We start from the raw sequence: 11,482 nt of genomic DNA, 5'->3' as shown, positions 1-11,482 counted from the left end.
ATGATGACGATAAACATGGTGTCATGTTAGCTGTTAACAAATTTGGCCTACCACTTTCCTGAACCAATCTTAAACAAAGTTTACCTTCGGTTTTTGTTTGTTTCGGTGAATATGTGTACGATTGGACATGATTCCATCACTTTAAATGGCCGCTTTATGAAGTGGTTATATTCAAGGACAGATTAACATGACCACGGGCCCTGGACACAAACCAGCCATGGACCCCTACCAACACGCAAATACACGCACTAGCACACCAAATTTGGTCGCATATAACTCATGAAATCCACAATCACACACATTATAATGCAGCGCACAGCCGAGAGAGAGAGAGAGAGAGAGAGAGAGAGAGAGAGAGAGAGAGAGAGAGAGAGAGAGAGAGAGAGAGAGAGAGAGAGAGAGAGAGAGAGAGAGAGAGAGAGAGAGAGAGAGAGAGAGAGAGAGAGAGAGATGTGAGTGTGGGGGAGAGATGTGAGTGTGGGGGAGAGAGGGTTACCCCCCTCCCCATGCATAATGAATAAAAAATAATTAAAACACTGAATATCAGAAGCCAGGATGCCACAAACAGAGAGATTATCTAACCCCGCGTCTGTGGGCATGCACAGTGCCAGCCGCTCGTCTTAACGGCAGAACATGGAATCTGTTAGGTTAATATCATGACTTTAAAAGCACCTACTGACTTCCTCTAACAAATTAACGAGTCAAAATGTTGAGATGGACGATATTTGTTGTACCAGGGCAGTATCTTTAGGGTCTTTTTCTTTCTTTCTTTTACGCTATGCCGACCCGCTTAGCACACGTTTCTCCATTTTCACTGTGAAATTGACCGTTGACCAAGCACTACGACATTGACGTTCCGTCACGTTATTTTTTTTTTTAAATGTGATGTTCTTACTTTGCAAATCAAAAACATTCAAATCCTTTCATGACCAAAGAATGAATTTTTAATTTTTTAAATAAAAAATAAATGAATAATAAAGTGAAATAATGTATATATCAAGGGCCCCCCCATTGGCCAGGGCCCGGGATATGTGCCCACTTTGCCCATGCGGTAATCCGTCATTGATTATATTTCCTCCTCTCTGCTGGTTTTGTGGAGAAAAAAAATTGGAGTACCCTGGTATATAAACAAGAGCCAGCTTAAGCAAGTTTATATTCTTTTTTTAGTTTGATTTAATAATTTGTTCATATTTTGTTGCTATATATTGCTCCAGTACTTTCATGCAGAGTTGGAGCAGGCTGCAGTTCACTTACAGCCAGAGGGGTCATTCATGAGAAGGAACTTCGGATTCTTACACAGTACATTTACCGCTACTCAAAAAGCCTGGCCTAGATCCTGAATTAGTCAGGAGTTATCGGCCTATATCGAACCTGCCCTTCCTGTCCAAGATACAGGAAAGGATTGTAGCAAAGCAAATCGTCGACTATCTGACGTAAAACAATCTCGTCAAACCTTCCCAGTCGGGTTCAGGAATTTACACTCAACTGAAACAGATGTGACAGATTTTTGTAAATTATATCCTCTTGCTTTGGATACAAATACAAGCTCAATGTTTGTGCTGCTGGACCTCAGTGCTGCGTTTGACACGATCGACCACAGCATTCTTCTTCACCGTCTTGAGCACTATGTTGGTTTTGGGGGTACAGTTCCTGGCTGGCTTGAATCGTACCTCACAGATAGAACACAATTTGTGCTCCATGAAGGTTCAGAATCGAAGCACTGTAAACGACGCTTTGGTGTACCACAAGGGTCGGTCCTTGGTCCATTACTTTTTGCAATCTACATGCATCCCTTGGGCGACGTTATCCGCAGCTTCTGAATTAGTTTCCATTGCTACGCGGATGACACCCAGCACTTAATTCCTGTAGAACCAAGGGACTCGGCCCAAATCCAGAAGGTTGAGTCCTGTGCGGCTGCGGTGAAGAGTTGGATGTCACAGAACTTCCTGCAGCTTAGTAAGGGGAAGACAGAGCTGATAATTATCGGCTCAGAGTATTTGAGGAAGTCTCACTGTGGTTGGATGGCCTCGCCATCCCACAGAGTACATCTGTCAAAAATCTTGGTGTCCTGTTTGACCCTCAACTGTGCTTTGACCAACATGTTAGAAGTATTCCTAAAATTGCCTTTTTCCATCTGTGAAACATTGCAAAAATCTGACCAATGTTATCTGCAGCGGATGCAGAGACACTGATTCATGAATTTACTTCATCAAGGCTGGATTATTGTAATGCACTGTTCTTGGGACTACCAAACTCTTGCCCTTGTGGGGGCTTGCGTAAATATTTGGCCTGTTAAGCCCTTTGAGACTGTAATGGTAATTAAGTGCTATACAAATAAAATTGAATTGAATTGAATTTAAGGATGAGTAATTATGAGAAAAGGAGGATTATAATCGCATGCTCAGATGGATCAGTTTCCATCACAAGCCTCCTTTTCTGTTTGCAGCCTTGGATCCATGTCTAGTATTAGTCCTGGACCAGAATACATTGCATTCACCATGTATAAATCACTGGCATCTTTCATATTAAAGTTAGGTCCCCTGATTCAAGCCAATACCATTTGAACATGCATATGTGTTTATAGTTGTGTGAGCTACTGCATTGAAAATAACCACCTTCCTTTGAGTTAAGTGTAGAAAATCTGCCTTTTGCCACATTTCCCAAAAAATAATTAAAGAAAATAGTGAAAAACTTCATCTGTCGGCCCTGTCCTATCACGAGCTGACCAGCATCGGCTGTTAGTGCTTCCCAACTGTCACACCAAATATGCAACCCTGTGAAGTTCAACAAAACGTAAACGCTTAGAGAAGCCCAGAAATGAGCTAAAGGCTGGTATGAGATAAACTGATGCAAGCAGCAGTCATTGGAGGCTGTTAAAGATAAGGTGTGTGTGTTTGTGGGGGTGTATGCTTGTGTTAATGTGTGCGTGTGTGTGTGTGCATTTGTGTGTGGTTGCTTGCAAGCATGTATATGTCCATCTGTGTGTGTGTGTTTGTGCATGTGTGTGTGTGTGTGTGTGTGTGTGTGTGTGTGTGTTATTTTCCCCGGGAGGGCAGAAGCTACATGAGCATTGGTTATGGATGAGTTGGTAGCGATGGATCAGTTGGTAGCGGTAGTGTTTGCTGCATGCTCTGCTTGCCGGGAGTGGCCCCGCCCCCTTGCATGCTGAGCTCAGCCCACTCATCTTCTCAGCTCCAGCTTCCTCCTCTCCCAATAAGATAAAAACACATCCAGGTTGAGTGGTATCTTGTGCGTTCTTGCCGTTGGTTCTATTTACAGCTGGTGGGAGGGCTAATGGTCAATTGTAAAGGAAGTAACACACTGGGACCTTTCACTGGAATGAGCGGCGTTAGTGTGTCCCTAGTGTGGTATTTAAATGAGCAGTAATGTACGTCTGAATAACAACTCACATGGTGCGTGTGAGTTCTTACTTCCGTTGCAATTTGTGGATAATCACACTTAATACAGTCGTTTTGAAAGGCATATACTTAATGTTCACAGTGTAGCAATATTATTTGTTTTGTATATTATACCAATATTATAACTTAATTATTTGGTTTGTTATATTGTTTATAATAGTCATAATAGTCTCGCTATCCAGTCTCTTCCTGGATAGCGAGACCTTGCCTTGAATGGGTTTGCTAGAGAGCTGTTCCCACTTATCATCAGATACTGGCGTTCAATTCAATGTTGTCTATGAAGAGCTTTCAGAATCATTGCTGGATTTTAGTTTTTTGTCATGTAACAGAAAAACGAACTGACTTTAAATTCTCATCCTAGCTACTGTTTCTCTCTCTGATTTCAATCAATTTAACAAAATGGATCCAGCCATCTCCTTCTCTGTCCACAAACATGCAGAAAGTAAGATCCTAAAACTGTACCTTTTTATATCTGCCACAGGCCGCCATGCAGACACGACAAACTATGGGCCCAATGTTTCATATATATTCCTAAAGGGATTGTCAAGTGATTTCTAAAGCACTCACAAATAATGCATCAACGATTTTCTATATGATGTTACACAATAAACTGCAATGTTTTAGTTCTCTTAAAGGGGGAATATTATGCCACCAGGTGTGAATATGATTAGCCAGTCACCTAGATGTATGATGGATAGATAAGTAACATTTGCTAAAGTCCACTGTTTAGGCTGGTAGACTGATCTATCCAGCATACATCTAGGTGGACACTCCCACCTGTGATGTATAATTGAATTACAGAGGAAAAGGCAGATATTCAAACGGCTTGTAATGGCTAATCACACTCAAACCTGGTGGCAGAATAACACCCCTTTAAACAGCGCTAAGAAAAACATTCTGTTCCTTTGCAGTGTGAGCAGTGAATGAAAACTCAGTGGAAATGCCTGAGAGAACCTTCTTCTATGCCTGCTGCAGAGAAAGAGCAGGAGAGAGAGAGACAGAGGACAATAAAGAGAGGGAGATGGAGAAAAGATGAGCGATAACTACAGGGAGCGATAGAAAAGGAGAGAGATGGAGCATGGATGGAGGAGCAGAGGGGTTAGAAACACAAAACAACATAGAAATGATAGAACCAGTGAAATCCAATTTAGAGGGCTAATCAGAGGCGTGGTAAGGGAGCAGCAGAGGTGAAGGGTGGAGGGTGTGTCTGATGAAATTCTGTGGACACACATCAGAGCTGATGCATTTCCAATGGCATGGACCAGGAAGAGATTGTATGCCTGCCTTTGGCAAACCAACAGAATAGTGGAGGAATTTGACATAGTCATTAAACACAGAAGCTTGGTTCAGGTACAAATCAAATGTTCGATTTTGCAACTCTCATCTTTCTACATTGTGTTTCTCTACTTTTTATGTACTCACTGTCCGTTTGTGCATGACGGATGAACATATAACAAGCTTTTAATTGTTTTTCCATGATCATAATTCTCATCACATTATTCTAAATTGTATCTATCATGTTTCAAAGCTGAAGGGTAATCTTCCTTTTTTCCACAAACAAGCATATACTGCATCATTCTCGTGTTCATCATTTCATGAATTGAAAAACTGCAGATCCTATTCTCCAGTGAAGGCTGACATCATCACGACTCTGAAAAGAGGGGCATTGTAAATGCTCTTTCAATTCATATATCCCTTTTTCGTCGGAAAGAGGGCGGGCGCGAAAGTGTATAATCAACTATGTTTAACGCCAGGGACTCGTAGCAATGTCACCTCACTGATTTATGTGTGGCTAATCTGTTGTTGTGGGTCGGTGTGGCGCGTGTGTGCATACCAAGCTAGCAGTTCCAGCCCTTGTTATCATAGGCCTTGTTATCATCATAGAACATCATGGACTCCAAGGCGAGGCTGTCGCAGAGGTGTCTTCTATTAACAACCGCCTCGCCCCCGAACTCCTTCTGCCATTATGTCACGCCCAAAGGGGCACGTTGCTGCTCCTTCTGCCTATTAGTTCACACTCAAGTTAGGAAGCCGATTCAAAATGTGTTAGAGCCAGAGGGTCAAGTGAAGTTTATTCAAATGGCCTTTATCATAGTTAGAGTCTCAAAGGGATTCGCAGGGCCCGCGTTCAGATGCAGTTTGACAGCTACTGCTAGCCCCGCAGCCTTCAAACAAGCAAGGACAAACCCCGCACTGAAGTCCAGTGGGAAAAGGATGAAACCTTGAACAGGGCACATAGGATAAGAGTGCCATACATGAGAGGGGGGTACATGTGGAATATGGTAACCGAAGCAAAAACTCATGGACAACTGGACCAATGACTCATGATAAATAGGATTAATACAGTGAGGGTCACTTGTATGGTGAATAAATAATGATCTTGGCCTTCTAGTTTATCTAAACCTAAACACATTTCTAAAATAAGTTATTATATTTTTTTGTAATTGTTAAAGTTAATGATAATGAGTAGGTGTGGTGTCATTCAATTGATAAACCTTCTAAAGACAAATTTGTCCTGCTCACCATTCTATTATTATTTTCCACATCATTGCCGTAGTCCTCTTGCATTATTAAATGAGTGTTATCTGATTTATACATTTTAATTCAGATCTATCTTAATTACATTTTGTGAAGTGAAATTATCTTTAAAATTTGGTTACCGTAGTTATGTGATCCCTAACCTCTTCAGTATTGGCTGGGTTTGGGGTTTGTCTGCATGGCTCACTAGTGTGCTGTTAGTATTTATTTTTCTTTGTATTATAATTGTATTATAATATTAAATGTCCTGCAGAGTTCGTAGCGGCTGAGGTCCAGGTGGCAGCTGCAGATCCACCAAAAGAGTTCGGGTCTTGGGCATGTGTTGTCTTTTTTTCTGTGTTTGATATGCACAACAGGGAGAGAGCTCCAGCTGGGATTAAAAGGGGATGTTATTCATAATTCAGAGGGTTGGAAATGTGGGTAAAATGGGCTAATGTGCTAATGGTATAATGGGTGTTGTAGCGATGGGGAATAATGGAATATGGAATAATGAATGCTAAAGTGAAAGAATTTTCGATCACTGGTGGAATTGAAGCAACGATTTTCTAATAAGTTTAGACTGTATTTCAATAGTAAGCAAATTAATGTCAGACAAAAACATTAGTCCTTAATCCGTACATACAGAAGTCCAACCCAAGCAGTTCTCGGAGCGGTTGTCATAGTTCGCACTCGATTTTGATTGCCAGGGCTTCAACCCTAACAGGACTTCAGCCATAGCATGGGTTCAACCGTACCAGTTTTCAAATAAAAACAAGTAGAGCGCGGCAAGATACTGGGTAGGAAAAAGAGTTGCAGTAACAGCATTCTGGAGACAGCAAATCGTCTGTTCTAATGCCACACCGATAGTAAATGACCGGTCAATGATACCTTATATTCTGAACAAATATCTAGCTGCTGATCCGCTTGGGATTCTTGAAGATGCTCAGTCCCTTGACACCGATGGTCCAACACAAAGAGCATGATGCATGAAGCGCAGAAGGACTCAGAGGGCCCCCCATGCTGTCACACAGCATGGCATTCACGTAGCCCGCCCTCTTTACAGGAAGACAGTATGCTGTGTCACACACGCATGCATGCAGGCACACGCACGCACACACACGCACGCATGCAGGCACACGCACGCACACACACGCACGCACACAGGCACGTGTACGCATGCACACCCACGTACACGCACGTATGCACACGCACGCACACACACACGCAGGGACACGCATCAACAACTATCAATCAGGGGGTTAAGAGGTGATAATTCCTGCAAGCGTCAGCCTCACCCTCCCCCCCCCTCCGACCACTCCTCCACCTCCTTACAAATCAGATTTACAGCCACTCTTCAGTCATTTTGCCCTTTTTACACCATCCATCTTGTCAATGAGGGAAGGTGGAATCCATAAAAAAAATAGTATGGAAGACTTTCAAACATCATTGTGGGTCCTATTATGTTGAAGTGTCCAAGTGTCCCTTTTCATCTACACACTACTAATTCAAATTTATTCTTTCATTTCCAATTCCTTTCCTGCAGATGTAGGCAAAAACACCTCCTACTATTCAACCAGGGAATTTACGGATGGGATTTAAGATAAGTGTAGCCTTCGCCCACCATCCAATCCCTCCCACCCCCCCCCCCCCCCCCCCCCCCCCCCCCGACATATCTGGCAGGTGTGTTGTGTAGATAAGTTTGAATGAAAAACGACGAACCGTGAGGAAATCAAGGGAGGCAGATAACAGCTGATCCCACAGAGAGCAGCTCGATGCCGTGTCCAGATAAGAAAAGCTGTGTGAACATTCATATTCTCCTTAACAACACGCCATTATGCCCCGGATCCTATTAGTTCCCTCCAGGATAGCACACATCATGAGAATAGAACAGGCCGCCTTTCATTGGTAGATCTGTTTGTTTATGCTATCACTACCCCCCCACACCACCAATATGAATCATCATCATCATATCTGAGTCACATCTCGTAGAGGCGTGATCGGTCCTGTTTCCATCTCCTGCCGCGTGACTGGATGTGATCTGTGACTCTGTGTTCCCTCGTGTTTGAAACACTGCCATATCACTGACATATTTGCCAATTCCATTGTGGGTGAGGAGGGAATACTCAATGAAATACCAATATCTTGGAAAATGCCCCCTCTATATACCGCTGTTCACTAAACAACATACATCGCCATAATAGAACTGCCAGGGAAATGGCTAAAGAACTTTTGGTCTTTATGGGGACGGAAATAGGACCAAGACATGTGCGTCACTTTAGAATTCTGTCCCGCGGAACCCAGGACTCTGGTTCAGGCTAATATTGGTTTTGTGTCAAAAAAGCCACTTGAAAAGTTGGATGTGTTAATCTTTCCGCTAATGACCTGGCGCAAACCTCCTTAGTATTCTGGCCTGGGTCTCCTGTCTACAGAGGCTGTCTCCACAAGGTTAATTAGTCGAGGGTCCTGCGAGTTTCTTGCTCACGCGATGTGGGCTTAAGATAGTGGAAGGTGCCTCTGCATGCAGCAAACAAGGTTATAAAAGCCCTTGATAGCTTCCTCCTGCTCCTTTGCCTCATCCCTATGCATCCGCAGAGAGCCAGAGAGCACATCTCGGTGCCTCGCTTACTGTATTCATTGGCCTGTAAGGTGAAAGGGGTTGTCCCCCAGGGAGCTTGAGCTGTAGGTGTTAGCCATTGAGATGACATTCACAGCTGCTAGCTTGCGGTCATCGCATTATTAAGTCATACTTCAGTGTGTACGGGGAAACAGCAGGCGGGTAAACAACAGACGTGGTATAAAAAGGTGAAAACTGCAACGTTTCATGATCAAATGCACAGTACGTGGAAACAAAGCTTAAACATGATTGCTCCTAATGCAGGTATTGCTTCCCAGACTATTCTCCAATCATGACTACTCTTCAATGATCTTGCTCTATTATCCCCCCCCCCAGTCCCACGGCCATCAGGTTAATCTCGCAGGGGTATCCGTCAGCATTTCTCTAGAGTGTGAGAGAGGGATAGAGAAAAGGTTACACAAAAGGAGAGGGTGAGAGAGAGAGAGAAAGGGAAAGAGAGGGAATATGTTAAAGAGAGAGACAAAGGGGAGAGGGGGGGGCGAAGGAGAGATTGAGAGAGAGAGAGAGAAGCCTTGAATCAAAGGATAACACTTGGAGAATAAAACCCCTGCTCAAAGGTCACGGTGTCACAAAGTGACATTGCGATCAAGAATCACACTGACTTGTTCTTGTGAATAAAGAGCGTCTCCGTGCTCGTTCCCAGAGGCACGTGTTGTGGATGGCTGTCCTACTGACCATAATGTAAACCCCGGCTCTCCAAGCCCAGTAACCCCTCCGGCAGAGAAACCCCCTACTTACAGCCCAGTAGCCCCCTACCTCCCACTTCCAGCCCAGTAGCCTTATACCTCACCCAGCCCTCTAGCCCAGTAGCCTCCTACCCCGCCAGCCCTCTAGTCCAGTAGCCTCCTACCCCGCCAGCCCTCTAGCCCAGTAGCCTCCTACCCCGCCAGCCCTCTAGCCCAGTAGCCTCCTACCTCCCCCAGCCCTCTAACCCAGAAGCATCATGCCTCCCACATCCAGCCCAGTAGCCTCTTACCTCCCCCAGCCCTCTAGCATCATACCTCCCACCTCCAGCCCAGTAGTCAACGTCTGCGTTGGGGCCCTACATCCCCTAACCCTCAAGCCGATACCCCTTGGGACCGCCACCACCTTGCGGATTTCCAGCGGCCACGCTGTGATTTATCACACCGATATCCCTTTCGGCGGCGCCTTGATTGCTTTGATCCCTCTATTGATGCCTCCTCTCCTCCGATAGCTCATGCATGTCCCGACTGCGCAGTCTGCCTTTGCCTCCAGCCGCAGGACAATGCTTTGCAAGGCTTCAGGGCAACATCCTTCTGATGTTCGTGTACAACTTAGATTTGTGTGAAATGGTTTATGAGCTGGTGTCAGTTTTTCAAGGTGCAGGAGGAGGAAGAGAGGTGGCTGATGTATCTATATCTCCCTGAATCCCTCACCTCCTCCTTGTCTCCTTGTGTGAGAAGGAAGAAAAAAGCCTCAAGAGAAGATAAAAAAAAGAGGGGTCTGGGGTGGGGATGTGAGGCGCCCTGCTGGGTCTGTGTGGACACAAGAAGCAGGAAGGGTGCTGATATGCTGCAGGTCTGTAAGGGGAATGAAAGGGACCGAGAGGAGGCAGCCAAGAGTTTTAAGGGATGACCTGGTTGCCCTTTCGTTGATGAAGGTGGCCCAGCGTGTGCTGAGAGACTTGTGAAGTGATCTGGCTCCTATGACTCTGATGTGCACATCTAAGCACTTTACTCGCCTGCACCGTCAAGCCCCACACAACAGTTTGTTTGCAGGGTTTGTGTGTGTTGTTATTTGTATCTGTGTTGTTATGTGGTGTGTGTGTGTGAGTTGTTATATGGTGTGGGTGTGTGTGTGTGTGTGTGTGTGTGTGTGTGTGTGTGTGTGCGTGCGTGCGTGCGTGCGTGCGTGCGTGCGTGCGTGCGTGCGTGCGTGCGTGCGTGTGTGTGTGTGTGTGTGTGAGTATGTTTTTGTGTTATCACGTGTTTTTGTGGGTATGTTTGTGTGGGTGTGTGTTATGTGGTGTGTTTTTGTATGCGTGGGTGCGTGCGTGTGTGTACTTCACAGGTCTGTTTGTCAGGTGTGGCTTGCGGTTTGTTTGGGTATGATGTTCATGTTCCTGCTCCCAGAGCAGCCAGCCACGCTATCACATCATGCTGTGTGTGATATTGAGAGCAGCAACTTAAAAACTGAGCCATCCACCAAACCCAGATATTAGATCCCTCCGTTTAATGTTGCTGAATGTGAGGTGTTCCTCAGCATTAACGCCGGGGAGGAAATTATCCTAGAAATTCCTCCTTCTCCTCCATTTTGCAGAACAATCCTCCATGTTATTTATCTGTGAACCGCAAGGCACATCTGTCGCATATAGATCTCCTGAAATACCAATAAACGCTCCTCCATGCATACTCTCAGATGCACATCCATCAACGGATCAAATGCATCCCCTCCTCACTCAATGTGATCCCTTCATATGTTATTATCCCGTCTCCCTGCCTTTGATCCGTCCCCGCTATCCCTCATCAGGGGATTTGCAGCGCAACCTGCATGACATCGCACACACCCTTCAAGGCTGGAGACTTCACAGAGCCCTGTCTGATGCATCTGTCTTCAAGCATGGAGAACCAGCCACAGTGTTATTCCACCGTACATTAATGGTGGGCCTCCAGCTGAGTGTGCCTGACAGACATCTGGAGGAGGGAGATAGCATGTGGCATGCTCCTGTTGCATTGATTCCCACTTCAGCACAGCTTTTTCTTTATGGATTTTTTCATCCCGGCAAGTAAAAACTTATTGTCGGTGATGTTAAGGTGAGGTTGAAGAAATTGGGGGGAATCTCTATTTTCGTGTTTCTCACATGAAGATGGTAACATGGTTCCTCAAATCAGAATCCTTCCAACGTCTTTGGGAGGGGGCATCAAAACGAAAGGACTTGAGCTCATACATA

The sequence above is a fragment of the Gadus morhua genome, chromosome 13 (assembly GCF_902167405.1).
Source record: "Gadus morhua chromosome 13, gadMor3.0, whole genome shotgun sequence".
Classification (NCBI taxonomy): Eukaryota; Metazoa; Chordata; class Actinopteri; order Gadiformes; family Gadidae; genus Gadus; species Gadus morhua.
Note: the sequence above shows the minus strand (reverse complement) of the source record.